Here is a 22,500-nt window from a genome sequence, read left to right as displayed (position 1 = left end):
GTGCTCCATTCAACATGTGCCCTCTTTAATACCCATCACCAGGCTGACCCATCCCCCCACCCCGCCCCCCCAGAACCCTCAGTTGGTTTCTCAGAGTCCATAGTCTCTCATGGTTCGTCTCCCCCGTGATTTAAAACTTGTCCTTTACCTTTCTGTAAGGACACAATGATGATGTAGAAAACTGATAAAAATAAACCAAACATATAACAAACATTCTAGAAAAAGTACAAAAAGTAATAGCCATCCAGAGAAAGTTCAAAACTTTGAAATTAGACCACATGGTCTTTGAGTGGTTTTCAAAGTGTTTCTGCAGCTATAAAACCTACACTTCACAATCTGTGAAAAATAAGAATAGAGAGATGATTTATCACTCTCCTTTCACTCATCTTGCCAGAGTTCCATTTTACATTTTCCAGTCACTGCATGGCCCAATGCATATTTCCAAGCCACACTTAATCATTTCCCAACAAAAATGCTTGAAACTTCCTTGATTAACACTGGCCATTTCTGCTCATATGACTGTTCTGTATACCTGGGCACCTGTACACACATTTTTATTAAATCGACCTTGAGAATATTTCTTGAAAGATATTTTTTCAATGTCATTTCTTCCCTGTCTTCCCATAATGCTTTGCCATACAGAGTTTGGTATCTGTTACTTATTGCTAGAAGCATCTAAATAAAATGAAATCAAGAAGCTCACCATCTACTGGGGAGCAAACCAGTAGTGCTTAGAACAGACATGAACAACCAACTAACCTGTGGTGGAATGCAAAAAGAATGAACATTCCAACTTTTAAAACAGTACTAGACATTAATTGTGACTTGGGGATCAGTGAAGGCTTAAAGATGGTTTTAGTTGAGGGACTTTAAAGGCAGAGAAGGGGAAGTTCTAGACTGAGAGAATGTTGTGATCCAAGGAAAAGGTTGGGAAAGAACATAAACTCTCCAGCGAATAGCAAGCAATCCAAAGAGGCTGGGGCCAGGTCCCAAAATGTGAGGTCTAGAGAGGTAGACTGAGGCCAGACAACAAGTGCTTTCTCAGAGTCCCTGAGGCCCATCTTGAGACTGCACCCCTTCCCTGGATTGTTGAGTAAGTGAAGAAATGGAGACTATATGCATTTAAGATGTAGGTAAGGAAGAAGAACCATGGAAGGAGAGCAATAAGGAACATCTGGAAAAGTAAAAAGAGGATCTGAGAGAGTAGTATCACCCTATTGAAGTGAGTTAAGAGCCTCAAAAGAACGTCTAAGAAAGGAATCAAGAAACCTTAAAAATGCATAAAAAAGGGGGTGTTGAGCATTGTAGAGGTACCAGAGCACCAGATAAGATGAGCATTTGGATCACTTGCTATTCAAAGGGTAGATCCTGTGGAGAGTGCAGGCTGAAATCAGCCTGAGGGTTACAGTGCGCCCATCAAAGTGGGAGAGGCAGAGAAAGAGAGATTGAGAGGAGAATGGGGAAGCAAGGTCTGTTTTCCTTAATGGGGCATGCGTATATAGGGGTATTCACTTGGGTGTTTACTTGGGGACACTTGCTAGGGAAGGGAGCTGGCTCCTGAAGAAACAGAAAAGTCTTACAAGTCAGAAGCAGGAGGATAGCATAGCATGTAGGATTTTTGGAATGGGGGAAAGCAAGTAGGCCTTATAAAAGAGAACAGACCAAGCTTTCTTACGAAGCTGAAGGAAGAACAGACAAGTGAAGCTGGAAAAAAACAGTTTCAGGTGGCAGGTGTGCAATCTACGGTGTGTCACCAAAGCATTAGATGAGGCCATTTATTTCATGCGAGGTGAGCAGAGGTGAAGGTAAGTATAAGAAGTGTTCTGAGGGACCAGAACAGGGGAGAGGGGCCGAGGACGTTCACTAGGTCTGAAGGCAAGGACTGATGGGCAACACTAAGGGATACGGCGGGTTCTGCTGTGAGCTGGAAACAAAGTCCTTGGCTGAAGTGTGCTGTGTACGTTACAGAACCATAAAGCTTGTTTGGGGGGCCTCTGTGCTTGTCTCATAAAGCCCTTTGAGAGAAATCACCTTCTATATAAGCACCCTCCCAAGTAATAAATACATGATTGTATAGAGATAGATAAAACACAAAAATGGTACTAACTACTTTCGTATACCCTAATACAATAATACATTAATTCTTGATTTTAAAAATAAAGAAACTTGGGCATATCAGATTATAGTTTCATATCTCACTGGTCTAAATTATCATGCGAACTAACCAACTTTCTTCCTGAAACAAATTCAAAACACTGAGGAGATTCTAAGGAACTAAAAAAAAAAAAAAAAACAATGAAAAAGTTCCCATTGATCACCACAAAAGTAAAAAAAAAAAACCAAAAACCAAACCAAAACAAAACAAAACAAAAAAAGCCAACAAAACATGACAATATCGTAACTTTTTTTTAAAGATTTTATTTTTAAGTAATCTCTACACCTAAAGTGGGGCTCAGAGTCGCATGCTCCATTGACTGAGCCAGCCAGGCATCCCAACAACATCTTAAATTTTAAATAAGTGAAACAAACAGTAAGAGAAGGAACACCTGTACATATCTGGAAAACAACAATAAAGCAAGTGAAGAAACCTATTTGTTTATGCTGGATAAAGGATGCTAGGCAAACTTAAAAAGGATTTTAACAAAAATTACAAATTTAGTGCAGGAAGGATTGACAATTAAAAAAAAATCAGCGGGCATTGAAACAACATAACTTTATCTTAGAAAACAGTATCATGACCCATCTTACTCTTAAAATCCATTTATATTGGCTAGCATGTGAGCAAAATTGCAAATTAAAAGGGATGGGAGACTGGCTAAAGGGTTGTAAACAATAGGAATTGGTAAGTGACAGGGCATTTCGCTGTGGGCAAGGTGCTAGGCCTGCTTCTAAATGTTGGCAAGGATGAACAGGATCCCTGTTAACACAGGTTGTGGATGGCTGACTTAATCGGTGGTGGTCAGTGGGAACATGGAAAGAGGCAGAACATAGGTAGACAGTAAACAAAAACTCAGCTTACTAATGTTATGAAATTGAAAAAAAAAAGTCCTGAATGCAAGTAGGACACATGGAAAACACTGCTGAGATTGTCTGGAGGTTGACCAGAGAAGCACGTGCTGAGCTGACCAGCAAACTGATGCCACTTTGTCATGGAGTGTGTTGGAAAGAGAAGGAAGACACCAAGTCTGTGGGGACAGAGGGCCGTGCGAATGCTGGTTTCATCCGGGGCACCTGTAACTGTATATGTCTGAAAATCAGAGAGTTCTTAGAAGAGCAATAATAATGACCAAGGCAATGGAAGAACTGATTCATGAGGACAGATTAAAGGAGCTAAGTATGAATAGCCTGGCTAAGTGACAAGTAGAGGGGGACATAATAGGAGTCTCCAAGGAAAGAGAATAATTATTTAGCCGGGTACAAGGGGGTATAACTAGAAGTAATGAGATGAAATTAAGAATGGGAAAATTTAAGCTGAATTTCAAGAAAAACTCCCTGATGGTATAATTTATTAGCTCATGGAATAAATTCCCTATGGAAATGCTATAGTGAGGGAAACTTAATAGGACTGGACAAAATACCAATAAATAATATAGATAATAATCTGGTATTTGAAAGAAGGTGGTTACATGCTATGCTTTCCTTGCTTAGAATATCTTCCCATATTTTTCTTTAATAATCTGTTAATATATAGTGATTGTTACCTAGATAAGTATTCAGGCAGTTAGCTAAATCACAAAGGAAATATGTCCTTTAGGTGGGGTTAAATTAAAATCACTTTACTCTTTATATACTCTGCAGTAGTAAGCTGAAATAGTTTTTTACTACTTTGTTCTAGCAGAGCTGGTTGTGAAGCAAGCTGGACAAATGTATTAATATTTTAAAAAACAAAACAAAACAAAACAAAACAAAACAATCCTCATCTACCATCCCACACAGAGTCTATTCTGATTCTCTGTGCCATGAAACTCATATTTTCATAGACATGTTTAATATAAACAATTTATTGCCATAATAGAAATCAAAAAACTTTATTCCAGCTTTTCTAAATGTAGCTCTATGGTCAATTACTTCACATCAATACCAAGATCAAATAGGCATAATACTAACAAGCAGTTTGCTTAATAATAGTCACCACACTAATTAACCCATCCAGAACATTCTTAATCAGACGCTATTTGTAATGTACAGTTAAGAGAAGCTTGGCAATAAATGGTTCCATGCTAAAAAAGAAAATAATACCTTAACTGATGGGGTGAAACTGGCTTTTCTATAGAACTGGACAGAATGTGCCGTCCTGGCATTAGCTCAAGAGAGTGAGTATGCAAATAGGCACATGTCTGAACACTTCCTTTCTCTTCCCGAGCTCCAACTCTGGTGGAGGTGTTAATGAGAAGAGAAAAGGTCCTGAGATAAGGAGTGAAAGAAAGAAAAGAGTCAGAAGAAAACCAGTGAGCTGCCTTGTAGAGCTTAAGCCAGATTTGCCTTTTAATAACCCCCCAATTTTTCTTAAAGCAATGCTACTGTCCACCTAACTCACAGAACCTCTTTCCCTCTGAGTCTCTCAGCTCTATCAGAACCTGTTTTTACTTTTAAAAATATTCTGATTACTGTAATCATTTGCAATCTGTTATTAGCCATGGGGCCCTCCCCCCTACTTTTTTCCCAACCAATCGCCAAGCTGAGAAACAGAAGTAGAGCCTCTCTTGCACTTCCTCTCCTCACAAAGGTCCTTCTTTCCTCACCACGCCTGTCCTCCAACATGGTTCCAGAGACCCTGCCACAAAATCCCAGTACTATGTCGGCTAATGTTCAAAGACACAGCTGGTGTATGTACTTTCTAGACCTAAATTTGCTTGCTTCTTGCCACCCCCACATCCAAACACTACAGCTAGAGCTGGACCTATAGAAATGGGCTTATTCAGATCAATCTGGAAAGACTAGATTTCAGAGTAGCTTTAAATGATGTTAAGATTGAATGCAAGTGCAGGAAATGCTCTAGGTACCTTAGCTTATTTCTGCTAAAGTTGAGAGGCTAGAGTATGTTTAGTTGACTAACAGAGGTAGTCAAAAGGAAGGCGATAAAATAAAGCGAGTCAAATAAACTTAGGACATTAATATTGATTGATGTGTTGTTGAAGAGAATAGCATGGCTGAAATGTATGTTACACTGCTTACAAATTTTTTTTGAGAGATTTCAATAAAAAGTACTTAATATAGTGAGTTCAACCTATAGAATCTCATACATACCCATAGATAAGAGTCCACGAGACAGAGATTATCAATGGTCTTGCTTCTCAAAACAGATTTGTAAGACAGAACATGAAAAATGATGCAAATCAGCAGATGATGGAAGAGAAAGACAGCATAACTGGTCAAAGATGATTCCAGATTTGAGCCAAGGCAGAAGGAGGTGCATGTTAGCAACTGAAATAAGGAAAGTGGCCTGCGTGTGGGGCAGGCAAGAAGAGGGAGCTGATGAAGCTCAGCCCCTCTCCACATAGCTGGGGTTTGAGGGAGGGAGAGTGGTATGGCCACGGCATTGTATGGCTTAGGCTGAGGTTTTAACAAGGTGTGTTTTGTGCAACACTAGAGAAGGTTTTGTGAGAAAACATGTTGGGTAAATGCTGGGTTAAACAGAGCGAAATATTTCTTCGCTAAAGAACTTCCCAAAGTACATGCTAGTGTATACTATGAATACGTCCACTCATTCGTTCTTTTGTTAATTAAAAAAATATTTATTGAGCACCTATTATGTAATAGGAATATTACGTTTATCGTTTCTCAAACTTAACACTAATGAAACAAGGACTCCTCCACCCCCAAGGATGCACCTTGAGAATTAATATTCAACAAAGGATATTTGGGGAAACACTACTGGAGACCCTAGGAGATGCATAGCTAGAGTCTGAAAGGCAAGCTAGGGGGTGGCACATTTTATATGGTAGACATGGCAGAAGGAGCGGGGAAATGCATTCACACAAGAAAATGAAGAAACTCCAACCAAAGGCCATGCACGAAGGCCACATATCAGTAGACAAAAGGAAGTCTGAAAGAAATGAGGAGAATCTGTGAAAAAAAGTGACAGGAGATACGGTTCCAGGCTAATATGGATGACAGCAGAAAAAAAATATCATTTGATTTTATCACAGCCATTTCTGTGGATTCTTGGATACAAACCATATTGAGAACTGAAGAGAAAGGAAATAGGAATCAAAGATAAGTAACTTTTCCAAAACCAACTGGGAAGACATATCCAGGCAGTGTAGTGATCTAAGTTCTTGGGTGATTTATAACAAAAACTGTTCACTGTTTCCAAAGAACGTGCTGGAAATTAATTACAAAATTAACATTTTTAGAATTTAGCCACATAAGCAAATATCAAAGATAATTAAAAAATCATGCTAGCCCACATGTGACCAATATATCACTTATATGGTAAGCAGATTTATATAAAACTATAAACTATAAAAGTAAAAATCTTGATCTAGCATTCTCATGTGTACACACACACCGCCCTGTATCTCTTGCCACACTATCTTCACTAAATAAAGGAATCACAGGCAAAGAAATCCATCATAATTAAAACTAGATGTTGGGAGACCACAACATTAAACAGAAAGACAGACTTAGGCTTGGTTGGTTGGTTGTAGGATGGCTGCTCTTCCTTCCTGGAGATGGCTAAGGGCTAATACTCATAAAATAGATGGCACATGTCTATGGAGGCTGTTTCAATAAGAAACTCCTGGCAGAACAAAATATGAACCGATTCAAATCACAGACGAGTCCATCATAATCCTCACACACATAGCACAAATGCTTTGGGGGAACAACCATCCAACACCACTGTGGCTGCTTAGGCCATGTTGTTCAGACGTTCAGTGTTTGGTGCCTGAACCAAATTTCATCTCCCGTGGCATAAACTCGCAAAGCCGACACGCAGTATTGACAGCGAAGGGCACGGGGCAAGGGTACTCACTGCAACTATGAAGAATCTGTTTTGTGACAAGATAGAAAAACAGAATCTAGAGACACGAGCTGCAGTCAAAGTGAACAAGCAAACCCTACTTACTAGCCTGAGAAATGCACGCTGAGACTGAAAGCAAATTTGTGGTTATCAGACTGGCCTCCTTAGCTCCGCCTGGCCCCAGAGAGGACACCCTTAGGGACGACAGCACTTTCCCCTAAAGGCCACCCAAAAGACAAGCTGCAGCTTCCTCCCTTGCTTGAGGGCCACCATTTTCTGAAGGCTGTCCCTTCAATGGTTGGGACGTATGGCTATCCTAGGAAAAGATGGTCCTGTGCTCATGAGTCTATTCCTTTTTCTTTTCCTTTCCCACCACCACTTTTCTGAAAATCTAACACTTCCTACATACCTTACTTATACCATTTGTTTATATGACCTCTTCTGACAATATGGTTTATGTGGTTAGTATTATTTAACTTATATTTTTTTAACTTATTTTTTTAAAGACTTTATTTATTTGTCAGAGAGAGAAAGAGAGTGCACGAGCAGGGGGAGTGGCAGGCAGAGGAAGAGGGAGAAGCAGGCTCCCCACTGAGCAGGGAGCCCTTTGTGGGGCTCGATCCCAGGACCCTGGGATCATGACTTGAGCCGAAGGCAGATGCTTAACCGACTGGGCCACCCAGGCGCCCCAGTATTATTTAACTTAAACAATTATGCCTCAAGTCTCCATTCTCTCTCTTTTTTTTTTTAAGATTTTATTTATTTATTTGAGAGAGAGAGAATGAGAGACAGAGAGCACGAGAGGGAAGAGGGCAGAGGGAGAAGCAGACCCCCTGCTGAGCAGGGAGCCTGATGTGGGACTCCATCCGGGACTCCAGGATCATGACCTGAGCCGAAGGCAGTCGCTTAACCAACTGAGCCACCCAGGCGCCCCCATTCTCTCTTGATTTCAGAGTGTTTTGGGTTGTATACATTGCTAATTTAACTGCCTACTAGCAACGGCAGTTTGTCTTGTGCAATTTTATAACATCCCTTTAGAATAAATATACTCCTCTCACCGAAAATTTAAGGTCCTTACAAATGTATGAGACGAAAAGCTACCTTGCATGTTGACAGAACAAATGTTCATCAAATCCAGAGCCAGTCTTGAGAGCATATGCATGCTTACTTCTCAGGAGCTCCACTCCTCCCAAAATAAGAGTTCTCTCAGAACAATAAAACCCTCTAGTTTACACAAGGTTTACTATAGCAATGCAACACCGTTAGGCAGAGCTGTAGGCTAAACTGCAAACAGAGAATCTTTATTCTCCAACATCTGTTTCAAGTATTAACCATCCACTGGTGGTTAATTCCCTAAGATGTTTATACTACTTTCTGATTGCCCGGGTCCCCCTGCTGTCCCCCACACCTACCACGTGTCTCCTTGTAGCCTATATGTTGAAACTAAGCCCCACTTTGGGTCCCGCCCTGAACCATGCCCTGCTCTCCATTGTTGGTCTTATTGGAAACTAATCTTAAATTCCCGCAATGTCTCACCTTCCATGCTTAATGTATTGCACCCTTCAAAAGGGGCAGTACCTTAACTCAAGGGAACTTGTCATAAATGGGATCATTTCAAATACCACAGTGAGCCTTTGCAAAAGATGATTTTGGGAGGACAGGTGGAGAGAAATCTCTGTGAAGCACCTTAAGGAACTCCACTCAAGCAATGGACATGCTGAATAGAGGTTAATCCAGGCTGTATCAGTACACAGGCACTTCCTGTATTTGTGAATTTATTCAAATCACTTAATTTCTCTGAACCTCAGTTTCCTAATCCATAAAATGGGATAGTGTCTGTTACTGCAAATTTCTTGAGAGGATAAAAGAGAACTGTGCCCTGTGGAGGAGCTGAGTAAATCTAACTTCCCATGCCTTTGCTCAGTCAGGTTGACACCCGGACTTAAGGAGTTAGCCCTAAGGCCATCTTGGATAACATCAAATTTCCTAGTTAGTCAGTGAATGAGAAACTGTAATCAATCCACAAATAGTCATTCAACATTGAAGCTCCTCCCGTATCGTATCTGTAGTGACAAAGCCTTTAGCGCACATGTAGTAACATTTTATGCCAACTTATTTTGGTCTCTTAGCCCCTGAAGTTGTAAATTATCCACATCACTGTTAAACTAAATTGTTTACTGATTCTATTGCTAAAATGACCTAATTTTTCAATTCGATCTTAATAACTTGCTCATCATTTGTTTCGTTAATAACTCAGAGGCTAAACTGTAAAATCTTCTATCCTTCCACCTTAGTTAACTTAATGATAGTATATAAAAATGAAAACTGTGGATCTGAAGTAATCTCTTTCAAGTAGGAGGAAGTAGCTGTTTCACATGTACCTAGACTCAGCAAGCTCCTTTGCTAGGATTTACCTTGTTGGCGAGTAAATGTTCTCACTACTCTGGGAATCCCAGGTCTTCCATAGCATCAGTAAAGCATCAAAGGAAACTCTAAAAATGATCTCTAATCACATGTTCTATTCCATGATTTTTTTTTTGAGAAGCCATTATTTGGAAGTTGAAAGCAGGATGGGAAAATGTGTTGATAGTAAAGAAAGGATTGCTTTCTTCTTTCCAAATAAATATAAGAATTCCTCTATGGCAGTGTTTCTAAATGGAAACTCTCCCTTAGAGCATGACATCATTTTACTGGTGCTATGGACCGGATGGTGTTCCCTCAAAATTCATAGGTTGAAACCCTAACCCCTAATGTGACTATGTCTGGAGATAGGATCTTTAGGAGGTAACAAGGTTTAGACAAGGTCATAACGGGCCCTAATCCGATAGGACTGCTGCCTTCTAAGAAGCAGAAGAGATCTCTCTCTGTCTCTCTCCTTCCCCTCCTCCTTTCCACCACCACATGTGAGGACATGTAGCCACAAGGCAGCTATCTGCAAGCCAGGAAGAGAGCCCTACTCAAAACCAACCATACCGGCACCCTGTTCTCAGGTGTCCAACTACCAGAACTGTGAGAAAATACGTATCTGTTGTTTAAACCACCCACTCCAAGGAACTTTTTTTTTTTTTTTTGGCAGCCTGAGATGACCAATACAAATGGATACTGCTGTGGAAAAAGGAGAGAGGGTCAACACTGTAACGTGTGAAATTTCCTGAACAGAGTATCAGGAAACCAACAGAGTAGGAGGCACCATATTTATGTTGACAGGCAGTGACAACAAGAGAATAGTGTCGAAGAAGAGAGAGCTGACTATCAAAACTGATAAAAGAATTTGGAGGATGAAGAGGAGGAAATGTCTGTGAATTTTATTGTGAAGCACAAAATGGTACTTGTTTATTAAGAATTAAGAAAAAAGAATAGAGGGGCGCCTGGGTGGCTCAGTTGGTTGAGTGTCTGCCTTCGGCTCAGGTCATGATCCCGATGTCCCTGGATCGAGCCCTGCATCGGGCTCCCTGCTCAGCAAGGAGTCTGCTTCTCCCTCTGCCCCTCACCCCGTTCGTTCTCTCTCGCTCGCTCTCTCCCTTTCTCAAATAAAAATAAATAAAAATCTTTAAAAAAAAGAAAAAAGAATAGAGAATGGAGTTTTAGGAAAGACATTTTTCTTAAAGATTTGTTTGGTTGTGAATAGTCAATCTCTCTAAACCTGGGTTTTCTCATCTGACCAATGAGAATACCACCAGTCGTAGACTTCTCTAGAAGAATAAGGATCAAAACATTCTATTAAATGTACTGATTATCTTACAGTCCTTAATCACACGCAAAAGGGCACACTGGGTCAGCAAGGCTCTAGGCACACTGGTTTCAAATTCACGGCTCTACCACTTATTAGCTGACCAGGGAAAATGTTTTTTTTTCTTTAATTATTGGTCATTTCATCTGTAAAATGGGGTAATATTAGGGCCGCCTTGCAGAATGATGCTTTCCATGTTGCTTGGCACATAGTAAGAGGTCAGTAAATACTATTGTTTTTTATTATTGATAATAACGGTGAAGATTATCATCATTATGTTGTTGTCATGATTACTAAAGAGATACTCTACTCCACTGCCATTTCATAGTGAAACCTATTTCCTGAACCAGACTCATGCTTTTTTTTTTTTTTTTAAGATTTTATTTATTTTTTAACAGAGAGAGAGACAGCAAGAGAGGGAACACAAGGAGAGGGAGTGGGAAAGGGAGAAGCAGGCTTCCCGCTGAGCAGGGAGCCCGATGCGGGACTTGATCCCAGGACCCTGGGATCATGACCTGAGCCAAAGGCAGACACTTAACGACTGAGCCACCCAGGTGCCCCAAGACTCATGCTTTTTTTTAAAATATGTTTTTCTTGTCAACTCTTACCAGTTTCACTTTAGCCATTCATTTAAGGCAGGCATTTTAATATGTTACCTTATTTTCATTTGTGTACTAATCAAAGATTCGTACTCATGCCTACAGGCACATTAATAACAAAAAGGCCTAATGTTATAAATCAAACAAATATATTCCTCCCTTTCTATTATTTGTTTCCTATGGTACTTTTCTCTTACCTTTCACTTTTCCTTGTTTTTTCTTTTATTCTTTTCATTTTTCTAACTGAGTGTTTCCATTTTTTCCCTTCTTAAAGCTGCATAGAACAAGAGAGTAAAACTAAGAAATTTAAAACATCAGTTTTCAGGTCTCTGAAGCATGAACACATGGGCATCAAAAAATCCAGTCTTTTTTTTTTTTTTCTTTTTCATTTGCCCATCCACAACCCGAATAAATCAAAATTACCAGCAAATCCAACTTCTAGCACAACCTGCCTTTTTTTTCTTTTCCGCCACCACATTAAATGCTAGGGCACTAAGTATTGATTCACTTCAAGTTCTGATTCTATTGCCATCTAATTGTTAAGCCACAGAAACTGATTTTATCCTGAACTAGCATTAGAAGATACAGGTTTGTTAATATTACATGTGAAATGAAGCCTTCAAGTGTACAAAGTGAGTGTACAAACACTCCCACTTACTTCAGGTTTTCTATACTTTCCATTATTTCTAAGTTTGGAAACAGATGGGTAAACCACTGGGCTATTACTAGACTATAACCAAGTCCTGACAGCAAAGAAAGGCCTTAAATACTCAGTGAAAATACTGACTGAAAAAGGTTTAGAGAAAAAAACCATTCAATCACCTTTAAACAAAAATTGGAGTGCTTAGTATATGCCGAGCAAATAGCCAAGTTGCACCCACGGACCATGTGATGTGGTAGGTGCTCGGATCAGGGAAGAATAGGTGTTAGAATGATGAGAACCCAGTCCTGGAGATGGGCCTAGCACCAAGGAAGGCTGTTTAGAGAAGGTGATCTTTCAGCCAAGGCTGTGGTTGGTGGTGGTTGGAAGTTAGCCAGTTGTGGTAGTGAGAGATGGGCTGTGCTAAGAGTAATAGCATGTGCAAAGGGTCTGGGGAGAAAATATGGTTCAGGCATAAAAAGCAAAAATTATGGTCTGGGTGTCGATTGGGAGTGAATACGAGAGAAGGGGGGGATGGACAAAAATGAGGTCCAAGGTATAACCAGGGGAAGGCTTTCCTGTCCTTAATAATCTAAGGGAAGCTGTTTGTGGCCATTTGAGAAGTTTACAGGCAGATTGGGGCTGAATAAACACTCTGCTGCAGTGTGAAGAATGGATTGGGGATAGCAGAGCAGAGCAAATACCAATTTTAAATCCCTCTTGCCTTTTGAATCTCCGCTAAAATAATGGTATGGGAATTTTTTAAAAACAGGCATAGATGTTCCAGGACAAAGAGGAAAACTGAGAAAGATGACAATAGGAAAGAAATGTCAACTAAATTTCAGAAGATGGAAAGCAGACGGATGAGTGGTGTTTAAGCACAGAGGAGGAGGCAGAACATGTCTATGCCTGCAGATGATTTTGCTTGTGCATGTGATGTTAGCCAAGCAGCAGCAGCTCATTTGTTCCAGACAAACTCCAAAGGCTCAGGTATCAGACATGCCAGGTACCTCTGGAGGTGCAGATGCAGAGCAGAACTGAAAACAGAACTGGTAGCAATTCTGTATGAAGTGAGCACAAACCCCTCTGATAACTTCCCAGAGCCCAGTGCAGCCAGGCATCTACCTCATGTCTCCCCTCTCCCCCCACCTCCCACTCCTCACCTCAACAGCAGAAAGGAGGCTTCCTCACCAGAAAGGTTGAACCCCACAGACCAGGTAAGGCTGAAGGCAGGGTGAGGGAAATTAAGTGAAAGAATGCCCGTTTATTGGTGATGCTTCTCTAGCGCCCTTCCCAAACCATTTGGCTCTCAGACAGCAATAGATTCCCCATCCAGGCGACAAGAGGAGCCTTTCTCTGGAAATTCACTGGACTGACCTGTTGCCAATGACATGTGGGGATGCCACAACAAAACAAGTGAATCCCTGTTTGTTCATTCTATGAAAAAGGACCCTTTCAGGGTCTCACTCTCAAATATGAATGGAGAGCCAGGGACCATCAGACATTTGAGGAAAACTCTTCAAATGAAATAAGACAAAGCAACCAAGTACAGAAAAGGAACTTGAAAGAAACTAAGACAGAAGGAAGAGTAGAAGAAAACTTAAAAAAAATTTCCTATAATATCCACAGTGATAAAATAAGATTTTTGCATTCATGGTGAGAAAAATTGAATGCAATAACAAAGAACATTCAAGAACAAAGAAGAGCGCTTGCAAATAAAAATATTGTAACTGAAAAAGAATCATTAGAAGAATTGGAAGATAGAGTTGAGGAAAATTTTACAGAAAGCAGAAAACCAAAAATGAAAAGAATGAAGTAAGAGAAGCAATAACAAAATGAGGCCCATCTAAATTTCAATATTGACGAATAGCAGTTGAAGAAAGTGAAGATGAGGAAAATCATGGGGGAGAAAATCAAAGAAACAACATAAGAAAATTCTTTGTGCTAAAGGGAATGAGTGACCAGCATAAGAAAGGAACAAAAATCCAATCCAAGAATTATGGAATTTCAGAATACCAGGGGTGAAAAAGAAAGTCTAATGCCTTTTGGGAGAGCACACAGGGAGTGTCACATGCAAGCGATCAGAAATAGACAGGAATCAAACTTCTCAACAGGAAGTTCAGGAAGTTCAGAAAGTAGAAACCAATAGAACATTCCTTCAAACTTAAGAGGAAAATGATTTTCAATGAGAGTTCAAAACTCAGTCAAATGTCAATCAAATGTGAGACAGGATAAAGTCATTTTCAGACACGCAAGTTCTTGAGAAATTTTAGCTCCCATGGACAACCCTTGTGGTAGATACACCACACTAAAATGAGAAAGGAAAACAAAGAACAGAGAGACACGGGATTGAGGAAATAGTTGACACAAGGGCCCAGAAAGCAACTAGAAGGAACAGGAACTAGAGAATGGAGGCCTCCAGGATGGAGGTATGCAAGGAAAAACATGGAAATGATAGGTTTCTTGATGTGACTGGCCATATCAAGATGATAACTCAGTAACAGCAACAGAGCTTGGGAATGAGTTTGGGATAGTGACAGACACCAGGCAGATAAAGCCAAAGCAGTAATTAGCTTCAGGAAAAAGTGAAGAGTTGTTCAAGGAAGAAAACCAAACCCAGAAAACAATGATGCTCATCAGGGAACATTTTTTAACATAGCAATAATGCTATAAACACAGAATATTTAATTAACCAAAAGTTGAGCTACAGCCATACTGGAAGGATAGGGTGAGGGAAAGTGTATGTATGTGCACATGCATACTCAGATTGTAAGAGAGCTAACTAAATCATTTCTGCTGGTAGGAAGTAAATAGATAATATCTATTTTAAAAATCAAGAACTAGCAAGACAAGAAAAAAATAAACATTTTGTTAGTGGTAGCCTCTGCAGGTGGGAGAACTTAGGGGTGGGAAGGACTGGGGAAAGGGATTTTGCTTTGTATCATAGATTTTTGTATTCTCTGACTTTTAAAACTAAATGTATGTATTACCTTGAGAATTCATGATTTTAATAATCTCTGGAAATTTCTTGCCCACATCTCTTTGAATATTGCCTCTAACACTTTCTCTAATTTTTCCTTCTGGAAATCCTATTAGACATGTGTTGGATTATTATTCTTTTATTTCTTAAGATCTAGCTTCTAGGTCACTAATTCTCCCTTCACACACATCTAATACTTAACATCTCCATCAAGTTCATTTTAATGAATATATTAAAATTCTACTTAGTCCTTTTAAAATATGCATTATTTTTTTATAGTATCTTTTATTTTTCATGTTACAAATTTATTCTTATGTTACTAATTGTTTTAAAAACTCACTTGTTCTTTTCTATCCAGAAGTTTTAATATTTGAAGTTCTTAAGGGCCTAATCCCACAGTAAATTGTTAGAGCCAGTTTCTGACTTGCTAAACTGTAATAGATATTGGACAGGAAACATCAGAAAAGGTTTTGAGGAGAAATGGGGATTACACAGGTAGATATTGATTCACTATGCCTGGAAATAGTTACAGATTCATCAAAGTGAGGCAATAGAGAGAGGTTTGTACCTAAGTTTTATCCTTCCTTAAAAACTCACCAGTTTTCTAAATTCTAAGACATTGACTTAAACTATAAGGCAATCAGCCGGTATTTATGGAGTGCCCACTCAAATAGAAATCTCTGCTGTTATAAGAAAAAACCAGACATTTTATTTATTTATTTATTTAAGATTTTATTTATTTGACAGAGAGAGATACAGCGAGAGAGGGAACACAAGCAGCGGGAGTGGGAGAGGGAGAAGCAGGCTTCCCGTGGAGCAGGGAGTCTGATGCGGGGCTCGATCCCAGGACCCTGGGACCATGACCTGAGCCGAAGGCAGACGCTTAACGACTGAGCCACCCAGGCGCCCCACAAACCAGACATTTTAACATATGATTGAATTTCCCTCTTCCAAGCTTTCTACTTTTTTTTTTTTTTTTGAAGGCGTGGGAGGGGCAGAGGAAGAGAGAGGGAAAGAATCTTAGCAGACTCCAGGCCCAGCAAAGAGTCCGACGTGGGGCTTGATCTCACAACCTTGAGATCATGACCTGAGCCGAAATCAAGAGTCCAACTGAGCCACCAGGCACCCCTTCCTCTTCCAAGCTTTTTAAAGAGAGAGTAATGTTTTGTTTAAAGATCACAACGATCCATGGTCATCCCTCAGGATATACTGAACATTATTTTGAGGTTCAACATTACCAAAAAGCAGAAAAGCTTTTTTACTTTGCACCCTGAAATAGCCTTTCCTTGGATAGTGGGTTCATGAATATGAGCAAATGTTTTTAGTAGAGAGTTATATACATTCACAGTTTGTATTTTTGTGGATCACACACACAGAGATGTGCAAATATCTCTTTTAATACTAAATTGGGTATAAGTGTACACTTTTAACCATAAATGTTAATAATAATAAATGTCCTGGGGAAAGTATTCGATGGAGTTATCATATAAAACAAACAAACAAAAATTCTGTCATCTTAAAAATGCACTTATTCCATAATTTACCTGTATTGAGGGTCTACATCTTGTTAGGATGGCTTTGTTAAAGTATTACATATATCACCTGAATGTCACTATGTGCCCTAATTTATACACATTTAACATTTCAATAATATGTGCCATGGCAAAACCAAGTTCTCAGGGTGTCAAAAGCCAGATTATTCTAGAACTGAATGTAAGCTTAGGAGTACAGATAGCAAACGGCCAGATGGTCCTGCAGCAATCTGCTGAAGGCCATTTAAAACCAATCCATGTATAGTCGATGCATTCCAGCAGAGAATTATAGACAACAAACCAAGAGATACTAAAGTCTTACTATGATATTATCTTTGTTAAGCCAGAAATAACATTTTGATTTTATAGGACTGGAGTTAAAACAAATCTTATTCTTTACTCCCTGTAGCAAATAAATGAGCAAAATCAACTCTACTGGCTCACAGGTTTATGGCCCACAGTAGATGTTCAATATGTACTTGCTGAATGAATGACTGCCTTGGTACAAGGAAGTGGCAAGGGTTATGCATACACGATTTTATGCTTTTCTGGGTCCTGACTGTTTCTGTATACTGATGTGTGGTTTGGGTGTTTGAGTATGTTTTATTTAGGTGGTTTGCATATGTGAAGTCGAAAGAGGTAAGGTTGGTTGAAGGGTAATTATTTCTTGATGGAAGAATTATAAAAAGTATAAACAGATCAGCTATTGCCTAAGCAAACTCAGCTCTTCATTCCTGATCTACAATGCAAACAGTATACAAAATAAGGTTTCATTAAAGAGTGACTGTCACATCAACAGGAAAGAGAACGAAGACCTGCTATGCAGTATTATTAGATATATTGAATTTGTTGTCACCAAGATCAACAAAATACTGCTTCAAAGGACTACACACTGTGACATAGAAATGGCTTTGCAATACAGAGCACTCCTCTGATACCATTTTTTTCATATTATTGTAATGGAGTTATACTTCTGGAAGAAATGAATATCAATTTATTGATGGCTTGGGTCACTATTAAAACAGTAACAAACTAATGACAAAGTATCTAGGATAATTATCCATTTGGGAAAAAAAATTAGAAACTTTTTATCATGTGATATGTTCACAACACAAAATAACTCTACATCATATGGTGTAAAATGGAACTTTTCCTATTATCTCGGCATTTCAGCTGAGGTCCTCATCCTGAGGATTAAGACCTACAAATGCCAAAAGGAAGTGCGAGACACACCTCTGCAGGACTTGCTAAAGGTAGAAATATTGGCCCCATGACTCTTACTCATCACTCTCTAACAGCCTAAGAATGAGGAGGAAATTCACTGGTGTAGATGGGCTCCATGAGAACCTCTTGTAGAGATTTGGGATGTCTGCCATAAGGGGAGGCTGGCATCTCTTCCTTCAAACTGGATGACTTCCAAGCTGCTGAAACTCAGAATCTCCTCCTGCTCCTAGAACAGAGCTCAGAGGTGTTCTTGGGAGAACCTACTGCATGCCCCCCTAAAATATGGGCCATAGATCCTGATGATAGCCCTGACTTCAGGATTCTGAAGGCAGGAGGCTGACTGAAGTTGTCCATATGACAGGGCAAGGAGAAAGAGCAGATGGAGAAAGGAAGAAGCCCAATTTTTACCATTTGAAAGGGAAAGGATACTTGATTTCCTCCCACCCCAACCCACGTTCCTGGTGAAGGGGAGTTATGCATGCACCATATTGAAAGGACTATGCTCAAGAAGGCTGACTTCAAGGCAAGGGTCATACCCTTGTGTCAGGATCTGAGAGAAGGAAGTGATAAGAGGTCACCCAAAGAGTGTTTCATCCATGCTAGGGAATACCTCTGTGTGCGAGGTCTTCCCAGGAACATCTCAAAAGAACATACCTCTGCACCACACAAAAGAGCTGGTATTTGCCTACTGCTGACAGAAGGCATTTGAAACCCATGAGAGAAACCCTCCAACAGCACCAGCTATGTAACAAGCCCTCCTCTCTTTTCCTCTAGTCCTTCTTCTTAGTCCAGAGCTTGCCTGCTGCAGGAGCTTGAAGGGGAGGACAGGAGGCAAGAAAGGAAGTGCATGTAACTGGTTTATTGAATGGACTGCACTTGATGAATATAATAAAGGACTAGTTTTATTTTCCCCTTTTGACACTGCCTTCAGACACATCTCAGATCTCCCTTCTCTTCCTGTTGGTGATAGCTTTGGCAGACACCCTGGCTTTCTGGCTTGTGATTATTTTCTTCTGGTAATGTTAGCATTTCTTTTTTTTCCCTCCCTCCTGTGTTATAAACTAGGAATAGGAAACGCAACACTAAAGGTAGAAACCACAAAAGTAAAGAACAGGTTCGTCTGTGTAAAAATAAAATGTTTTAACATCAAAAGCTTCATAAATAAAAACTGAAGGGCAACATGCAAAAGTGAAAAAAATATTTGAAATGTATACACCAGATGAAGAGTTCATCAGTTAACTCTTAGCAGTCAATGGGGCTAGCTGGCAGGCAATCTCAGGTCCATGAAGTCTGCTACTATTGGGACCTAGAAGCCATGTGATTCAGGCGATTCATTTACATCTCTGAGCTTCAGTGTTCTCAGCTCCGAAGGGGGGGGGGTGGTCAATACCATTACCTACATCAGTGGGTTGTGGGGAGAATTAAATAAACTAATTTGTGTACAGCACTTAGCACAGTGTTTAGCAAAGAGTATGCATTCAAATAAACATCAGCTTTGTATCTTCATCACCATCATTAAATCTCCAAGTGGCTAGTTATGGGTAGTAAAAATCAATTTATGAGCATTCTTCCTCTTTATTTTTGTCTGTATTGCCATAGTTTTCCACAATGAGCATGTGTTACTTCAGTGGGGAAAATACACAAACTATTTCAATTAAAAAAAATAAGAATAAAGGCATGTGTGAGCCTCTGCCAACTTTACAAAGTAGAGAAAGGCAGCTGCGTGTTTCTCACTTGGGCTAGAGTTGGTCATCCTATTTAGTTTGTTACAAAGAATGTCCCTCAGTTACTGAATAGGGAAAATGATTCTCTTCCAACATAGGCAAGAACCATCTGGTCATTCATTGATAGAAATAAATATCTGCACACGAATGATGTTTCCACTGATCAGTATATATACACACAAGACATGGGAAAGGCATAATAAAAGCTTTAGAAAACATTCACAGGAAGAGAATCAAACTTTTTGTATCACGGCTTTGTGCCATGTTGTCACATCAGGTTTGACTTGTTTATCATATCACTTCATTTACTCTAATGAAAAATTACTCCTAGGACTCAGTCTCCTTTCCTGGCATCGCCACTCATTTCGGGCATCATTCTATGAAAATAAGGCAAATGGAAAGATGCTGATGTCATTGTCAGATGAAGCAAAACCACAAGAGAGGCCCTGGCTCTGGTGCTCATTTAGGTTAGATCGAAGTAAGAGGGAAGACTTCTGGGATGTATGTGTCACAGTTTTTGAAATGGCTGCCCTCCACAAACAAGCCCAATTTACAAGAGAAGAACATGTAAGGTGGGGGGGGGAGCTTTCAATTTTTAAACTATGTTCCTAAGTACACATTTGCTTCTAAACTTTAAAGCAGTGCTGAATAGCATTTGGATAGAGTTATAGCATTGCTTTAAACACACATGCACACCCTGACACACATACACCATGGAGGTAATCCAGTTACTCCTGCAGCGCAGATGTGCACAAGAATGCTCTAAGTGATTAAGATAGGGCTTTAAAGTTAGTTAATTAGAAACATCTCCCTTTGTATGATCAACACTGATACTAGCTTTGAGTTCTCATTGGCTAAATGTAAATTTAAATTTTAAGATGCATGAAACACTCTTTGGACCTGCTCTTGTGTTGAACTGTCTTAGAGTAAGGGCCTTCAGTATCCAAAGTTCTCTGGTCAGAACGAACATTAAAAAAAAACCCAGAATTCTGCTCATCTGATATTATTAAACTGAGCTTCTCATAAATAGCATTTATCCTTTCTTGGAAGGAAAGATAACAAAAGTCGTAAGTGTAACATTTTAAAACCTATCTGGATAGGAAGAAATCATTGTCATTATAACAAAAACCACACTGCTCTTCCCTGATTATTGGCATGATCCTTTTTAAAAAGGCCATAGGATCATTGAGAGGGTAAAATATAATAATTTACAGGAAACTGTTCAGCATAGTGCTTGGCACAAGCAGTTGCTTAATAAAGTTTCAGTTTTACGGAAATGAAGGTGATTGCTAGAGAAAGTGAACCTAAACAGTTATAATAAGCCTGTACTTATTTTTAAATTCAAATTTTATTTTCAAAAGATTTAATAAATATCAAACTCCCGATCTACATGTTATATGGCGAAAAAAAAAAAAAAAACGTTTCTGCCATTGGAGATTTTAAAGGTACAGTTACAAGAAGCTCTCAGAGGTCAAGTGAGGCTGCTACCCACTGGCCTCATACTCCTTGACCCAAAGCCACATCCACAGAGAACACAAGGTCACTCCCAGTCTCCTGGGATCATGTTGACAAGACCATTCATTCACAGACTGGCAAAACCATCCAACTTCCCTGTTTTATTAAAGAATGGATCAGTTTAGGTCATCTTCTAACAAACATATGTTACTCTTCTATTGGAAAACAATATGGATGTACTCTTTGAAAGAGATACACTTTATCACTCCTGCCTTCTAGGATTAAAGAAGCTGCTGGTGTTAAGGGCAAAGACACTTATGTGCAAAACCTTCCGTCTTGTTTTATTTGTATTTTGTTCACAACTCCAGAGAGGTTGGTAACAGTGCCAATGAAATTTTGCTCTCACTGAAGTGTCACATACGTCCTAGAAATAGGAGTGGGAGGGAAGGTAGGGTATGTGAGTAAAAATCTTCATTAGAAGGGGGAGTGTTGCAAGGCACCTTTAGTAGCAAATTGCCTTGGACTCAAATTTCAGGATTATCACCTAATAGGTAAGTAGCCCCGGGCCAACAAGATAACCTAGTTGAGCCACTGGTTTTTCACTTATTAATGGGAACAACTTCTTAGAGTTATTTTAAGAATTAGTTGAAATGGTATATGTATGACTGATGCAGAGCAGAGACTATACATCAGTAAATCTATACCGAGGCCACTTGTTTTAGAAAGAAAACACACTTGCTTAGACTAGATAAGCTGGATGCTGATGTTTTGGGTGCCATAACTGGAGAAAGTCTCCTAGAAAAGTTCCCGAACTAGTGATGAATTCAAATATTTTCTTATATTTATTTCTATTTCTGCTCTAAATAGCTACCATTGAATCCTTCACCTTGCACTGGTGGCTATCAGTGGTATTACTGGTCTAAAAACTTCCCAGATACTGGAGTGGTGAGGATGGAAAACTATGATGCCAACAACAACCCACAATCCCTTACCATATCTTCTCTTTTTTCTATTATTTTTCATTGGTGCAGCTGCATAAGGCACTCGAAGAAAACCAAGAATATCTAGGAAAAAAGTTTTTGGAGAAATCTGTTTTAAGCTGGATGTGAAGTACAGAGATTTGAGGATGGGCCAATAAAAAACATGGTAGCTAAGCTCAGAGAGAGGAAGGTAATGAACAGGAAAGAATCTCATACCTAGAGAGCAATATCAAAATCTTCATTCTTTTTTTTTTTTTTTAAGATTTTATTTATTTGACAGAGAGAGAGACAGTGAGAGCAGGAACACAAGCAGGGGGAGTGGGAGAGGGAGAAGCAGGCTCCCTGCTGAGCAAGGAGACCGATGCGGGGCTCGATCTCAGGACCCTGGGATCATGACCTGAGCCGAAGGCAGACGCTCAACGACTGAGCCACCCAGGTGCCCCCAAAATCTTCATTCTTAAGAATGTTTTTTCCTCGGGCGCCTGGGTGGCTCAGTTGGTTAAGCGACTGCCTTCGGCTCAGGTCATGATCCTGGAGTCCCTGGATCGAGTCCCGCATCGGGCTCCCTGCTCGGCAGGGAGTCTGCTTCTCCCTCTCCCACTCCCTGTTTGTGTTCCCTCTCTCGCTGTGTCTTTCTCTGTCAAATAAATAAATAAAATCTTTAAAAAAAAA

At 39.7% G+C, this 22,500-nt stretch overlaps 1 protein-coding gene across 16 annotated transcripts in view; it reads right to left on the bottom strand.

Moving 5' to 3' along the window:
* QTMAN (queuosine-tRNA mannosyltransferase) overlaps nt 1–22,500 on the bottom strand; it is a 380,429-nt gene that overhangs the window by 78,847 nt on the left and 279,082 nt on the right. The gene's annotated exons all lie outside the window — the stretch shown is intronic.

This window comes from Leptonychotes weddellii, chromosome 3 (genome assembly GCF_054177405.1).
Source record: "Leptonychotes weddellii isolate Sample4059 chromosome 3, ASM5417740v2, whole genome shotgun sequence".
In the NCBI taxonomy this organism is placed as follows: Eukaryota; Metazoa; Chordata; class Mammalia; order Carnivora; family Phocidae; genus Leptonychotes; species Leptonychotes weddellii.
This window is presented reverse-complemented; position numbering and strand designations above follow the sequence as displayed.